This window comes from Cebus imitator, unplaced genomic scaffold (assembly GCF_001604975.1).
Source record: "Cebus imitator isolate Cc_AM_T3 unplaced genomic scaffold, Cebus_imitator-1.0 Scaffold357, whole genome shotgun sequence".
Taxonomy (NCBI): domain Eukaryota; kingdom Metazoa; phylum Chordata; class Mammalia; order Primates; family Cebidae; genus Cebus; species Cebus imitator.
The window spans coordinates 709,226-715,877 of record NW_016107672.1 but is presented as its reverse complement, the minus strand read 5'-3'; positions in this window follow the sequence as shown (position 1 = coordinate 715,877).

Here is a 6,652-nt window from a genome sequence, read left to right as displayed (position 1 = left end):
TAGCTTGAAATAGGTCACGTTGTACTTACACCATGAGAATTGGCAAACACTATAAATCAGGGCTTTTTACTTCCCTCCTTGCCTTTCTCCCTCCCTTTCCTTCTTTCTCTCTTTCTTTCATTTTCTTTTTTTGGAAAGCTGATTGTTATACATTTATCAGCACACCACAAAAATCAGTTTAAAGCTATCCAAAGGATCTATGTAGATTTAATTTATCTTAAACACTGAGAAATCTCAGATATCTATGCTTCCCTTCCAGAGTCAGAGGGCATTCTATGCACATAGAAGTAGCATATTCACATTAATGGAGGGATTCTACATTCATTATTTAAACTGTAATTTTCTTTTAAAATGATCTAGATATTTGGCAGATAGTCCATGTATTTGGACTAAAACCATGGCTTTGTTTTTCAAGAATTGATGTATGTATAACTTGTTCTTCTAAACTGTGAGCTCCTCAGAGGAATTTGCTGGATTAAAGACATGTATCAAGCCACGACTGTATTAATGACTGTGCTAGACTAAGAGTAGTTGCTCAGAAAAATAAAAAAAAGGATCCGTTCACTGTTTCTCAAGATGAGAAGGAATTTAAAAGAAAGAGAATATGTTCCACACACTAAACCAAAGCACAAGTACATTCTCAGCCTTGGAGACTGTAAATAGAGATTGCAGCAGCTATTTTTTTGTATGTGTCTCTTTTTCTCATTTGTTCTGAAATTCAAACAGGTTTTTAAAAGATGCCATTGTCTGTGTTAGGTCAGCAGTATAATCCTGAGAAACTTACATTTGGTTGTTGTTGTTGTTGTTAGCCATGAGTTTGATTGGTGTTTTCCTTAAAGCACTTCCAATTCAGGCCCTGGGATCAGCCCTAAGCTTCCCTGTGCTGCATCCAGAAGGAGCGTTCTCAGGTTATTATGAAGAAAGAGCAGGAAAGATGAAGGGCACATCTTAGTAAAATCTTGGTTTGCATGTGACAGATTTTTCTGCCATGAAAAGTTCTCTTCTGAAGGCAGATATAAAACACCACCAATGATAAAAAACATCGTGATACACCAAAATCACATACTGAAAGTCCAGTGATCCATCAAACACACTCAGGACACACTTTTATTGTATGTGAACATAGATATTTGTCTCCTATTTCAGGAAAAACAGAAATTATCTCTTACCACTGAGGCACAGCAATAAACCACCTTAACTGAGGAATTCAAAGGAGAGCTGAATCTCCAGCATGCAAATGGAACCACCATAGGGTTCTAACTCCTTTGTAACGAACTAAACTTAATAATCGGATTTCCTCATTTTCACAACGTCCCTATTTTGCCAGTTCAGGATTTTAGTTCTGGAAGCTCTCTGTGCTCCCTGACAGAGGCCGTGTGCCTCGGATTCCCCACCTTCTGCTGTTAAAGTGGAGACTAGCAGATATTAAAAACGTGTTAGAATTTAGATGAACGTCTCACCCAGATGTTAACAGAAGGCATTAAAGAATATTTTTGAACATAAATTGTGCCTCTCTGGAATAGATTTTGTGACAGGAACAAACATTTCAAGCATTGGCCTTTTGTGGGCTCACTAGAACCTACCCGCTCACATTCTAAATGAGGAGAGTATCCACTATGGGACGTCTAAATAGAGACCCAAGATTATGGTGCTTACTAGGGCAAAGCAGCAAGGAAAAACATCCAGACTAAAAAGGCAGTTTACTCTGTAAACAGTAATTTTAAATTGACATTTGATTTCAGATAAGTTGAAACATCTGAGCCTGAATCCCATGCCAAATTAAAACATACATAAAAACCATCCTTTGGGGTTGTGAAGCTTTCAAAGATGGAGCGGTAACGTAAGTATATTCTTTACCCAGAGCTATTCCCAATTGTGTCTCTTCTGTGTTCAAAACACTTCAGTTGTTCCCTGTTACACTGTAGGATGAAGTCCAATGCCTCAGTATGGCACACAAAGTCCTTAATCATCCCATGTCTCCTGCCTCATAGCTCACTCCTAGTCCCCTCCCTGGATGTTCTCTACACCACTAACACTGCATTTCTTCCCATTTTCTTGTTTTCAGTTATTCACATGAACTGTTCTGCAACTGAAGTGCTGGCTAATTCCCATATATCTTTGGGGTCTCCGCTTGGACCTTTCTCCTTTCCTTTGCTGACTCCTGAAGGCATGGTTAGTTTCCCCCCACATTTTCTCCAGACCACAAGGTACTTCACTTACATGACACTTAAAACATGGTATTTTAAGAGCTTATGTCCTTGTCTCCACCCACTAATAGGTAGTCAGCTTCATAAAGGCAGAGGCTCTGATTATTTTGTTGGTGCTGAGTCCTCAGTATATCCTCTGCATAGCAGGTTGACAATAATCATTTGCCTATTAAATGAATAAATCAAGCTCCAGTAACTCTATTAACATCAATGACCGGCTGGGTTCAGCAGCTTATGCCTGTAATCCTAGCACTTTGGGAGGCCAAGGCGAGTGGATCACCTGAGGTCAGGGGTTTGAGACCAGCCTGACCAACATGGTGAAACCCTGTGCATACTAAAAGTTAAAAAAAAAAATTAGCAGGGCATGATGGCAGACACCTATAATCCCAATTATTCAGGCAGCTGAGGCAGGAGAATCACATGAACCTGGGAGGTGGAGGTTGCAGTGAGCTGAGGTAGCTCCATTACATTCTAGTGTGGGCAACAAGAGCAAAACTTCATCTCAGAAAGAAAAAAAAAAAAAAAAGAAAGATCAATGATGACAATTGCCTGAGCAGCGTCACTGCAGGAAAATTCATGAAAGCAGAGAACTTGTCCTGTCTACCCTTGTATCCCCAGCACTACCATTGTATCTGGTACACAGTAAGTAGATGCTCAACAAACATTTATTGAATTAAAAAAATGAATACTGAGTAGCATTTAACTTACAATATATTATCTTTAACACAGTGGGTAACACAATTTCATATTAATAGCTCTAACAGGAATATTAAGCATATTCAGGTTTTTTTAAGTCATAATAGCGCAGGGGGGAAATTATTATTCTTATTACAGCAACCATTACTACTGTCAACCTTAATACCTTTGCCTATGACAGATCAAGAATTCTTTTCTTCTCAAGGATTATCCTGAATAAATGTTTCCTCGTCTACTGAGTAGTGTTTTCAGATTTGCGTCTTTGAGTTTCAATAATACCTAGTCTTCCTGAAATATATTATTTTCCAACTACACAAATGTCCTCCCTGACCCTCTCAATAGAAACACACTTGGACTTCTATATTTCTCAAAGAGAAAATCAAAAGAAACCAATAAACTCTTTGGAGCCATACAGCCTTACATAGGAAAAAAAATCAAAACATCTAACTAAAAGATCATTTTATATTTGAGAAATGATCTGGCTCAGCAGCATGCTCACGACTGAATGATTTATTCTTCCTTTAAAAGGAAGAGGATGGCTACAATTACAGTATTTTATTGATCTGCTCCAAATAGTTAAATATTTTTCTTTAAAAATAGTACAAGTCTACACACATACATCATTCACAGAGTCATTACCTTTATACATTATGGAAACAATTTACATAACTGATATAAATGATAAACACACTTAACAAATATAATCAAGGAGAACCAAGTGGCATTCATAGATTAATGATAATCACATTACATAAATACAAATAGTACTCCCACCACTCCCCACCCCTATATTCCTATCATTTCAGTGAAAATTGTTTTACAGTTCTAGGTGAAGAAAATATTGCATCAGAATGAATATTGTGCTATAAATTTTGTTACTATGAAAATAAACCTCTATTTTCAATAAGGAAAAAGAACAACAACAAAAACTATGGAGTCCAGTTCCCCTCTAGAGAAATGATTCAAGGTTGAGTTTCCTATGTTAAGAAAAATGAGCAAATTATAAAGTCGACAGTTTTGGGTTTTACATTTCTCATCTATCTTTCATAAGATTGTCCCATACCCCCATAGGGCCTCATTTGGGCCTGACTTTTGGCAACTTTATTTTTACTGTTTGAATTCAGTAATCAGCAGACAAAGCCAGTAACATCAGAAGTGTCCTTTAAGTGGCTCAAATTTGAAAGAAACAACCCTATTGTAGACAAAGTAACAGAGGAGCTGCATCTGGAGGCTCTCACATGGTAGGACCTGAAGAATATGGCCTTTCCATTCACAATCCAGCAGCAAGGAAAAGCAAGGTGACAGAACGATAGCTGGACATCTTAAGCAGGTGGTTAAAAAAAAAGTTTCAAGAAAAGAAGGGGGAGTGATTGTCTCAGTCCATCTGGGCTGCTGTAACACAACACCTAAAACTGGATAGCTTTTAAGCTACAGAAATTTACTGCTCACAGTTCTAGAGTTTGGAAAGTCCAAGATCAAGACACTGGAAGATCCAATGTCTGGTGAGGACCCACTTTCTGGTTCATACATAGCACTTTCTAGCTGCATCCTCACGTGTTAGAAGAAACCAATAAACTCTTTGGAGCCTCTTTTATAGAAGATTAATTCCATTCATAAAGGCAGAGCCCTCATGATCTAATCATCTTTCAAGAGCCCTTCCTTCTACATTTGATCTTAGCCAAAAAGCCAAGAAGCGATGAGCACCTCCTTCTAATATCATCAACCTAGCAACCAAGATGTTACGAACCTAACACCTCATGGGTAGGTTTCAACATGTGAATTTGGGGGAAACACAAGCATTCAGACAATAGCCGTGATACTGGCTATCCAAGTAAATTACTTATCAGGTGATACATCAGGAGCGTAGACACACATTCAGACTCACGGATCCAGGATAAGAATGAGGGATAGCACCAGAAAGATATACTAGCGTAGAACCTTGAAAATAACAATCAAAGTAGAAGTAGGTTATTAAGCTGAGCCTGGTACATTACTGGGTGCCTGTTGACACAATACCAACCCACCAAATGTTGGTCTATGTGGCTCATGAAGATCCTGGACAAGGGTGTGCTGGATCTTTAAGTAGGTTAAAAAACACCAGATTTGCAGAGAAGGGTGGGGAGAGATGCCGGGTATTGACTTCTAGACCTTCCTCTAAGCTCTTGCTATCCATCAGAATTTCCTGCTCTGGCCTCTGGGCTTTCCTTCTACACAAATTAACAGTTTTTGTTTTTGTAATCTTAAATAAAGGATGCCCCTTTACAGGTTAAGCCTGTCCTTTTCCTTAGCTTCAGAATATTCTCACCAGTCAAGGAGGAAGGAAATGCTCACCAAAATTAGCCCAGTGAACAGAGGAAAATGTGGAAGCTGCTTGGCCTGTGCTTCTCACACTTTTGATCTCATACCGGATGGAAGCTCCAGATGAGAAAACTACACTCAGGGGGAAAACATTCTGCATTGATAAAAGGTAAAGAAAGGCTGACTAAATGTACTTAGGGCAGAAATAACCATAGCTGACCATGAGTCAGCTATGCATCACAAAACTAAAAATAATCTATCCCACAAATTCCTTCTTTCTCTCATCTGCCATTATCCTTAATCAGATTGTTATAACCAAGTTGTTTTTTCAGAGCTCGTCTTTAGTCCATCCCATAGCAAATGCTATTCTCTGCTCCAATCCCATCTATATTCTGAGGTCACTGTGATTTTTCTCATTCTTCTATCTTAGATATATTTCAGTTTCATGTATATGTCAACATCACCTCCCTGCCAAATTAAGTTCACATTTTCTATTCTGACCTAAACATTTTTCTACCATTACCTTCTACTACCCAACCTATATCAAAGCATCTGTAAATTTTTATTGTCCCTAGTTTTCTGAATACTTTTATCCTTTTCTCACTTCTGGATATTTACCCTCACTGTTCCTTTATGGGAATGTCCTACCTTCATCTCTACCTGATAAAACTCGATGTATTCCTCTGAAATCTAGATGCTGCTTAAATGCCTAAGGTATTCCCTAGTCCTTTCAACCATAGGGAGTTCTTACCTCACTGATTTTCTGTAGCTCTATCTCTCATGCTAACTGTACTCATCACATTAGATGCTGGATTAAGAATTTTCTGGGTCCGCTCTCATAATATCTGCTGCTAGTGAACTTTTAATAAATGTTTGTTGAATTTAAAAGAAGCAAGCATGATTCTTGTGGGTGGATGGATGGAAGGACAGATAGATAGATAGATAGATAGATAGATAGATAGATAGATAGATAGATTAGATAGATTGAGATACATAAGCTACATTTAAGTATTTTAAAATAGAATACGATATCTAATTAAGAAAATCAGAAATCAACAAAATTATAATGGCCACAAAATACGGTCATCATGTAAAGTATGTTTCAGCTCTCTGGAGTTTGCTGTTAACCACCACCTTCTTAAAACCCCAGAATCTTTATGAAACCATCATGTAAACAAAATGACCTAAAGAAAATCAAGATAAGCATTGTGATATAAAATTCACATTTGGCTATTTAGTCATTCTGGGGAAATCTATTGAAGCTGAAGATAGCAGCTAGGGACTTCTAGCTTTTTCAAATCATGTAGTTAATTCAGAGGGAAATCTTTAAAGCAAGATTTGTTTTCCTGGTAGTGGTTTCAAAAACATTAATAACTTAGAACACTGAACCAGTATAGAGGGTGAATGTTAAAGTCCTCTTAATTTAGAAACTCTGACCTCTAGCTTCTTGG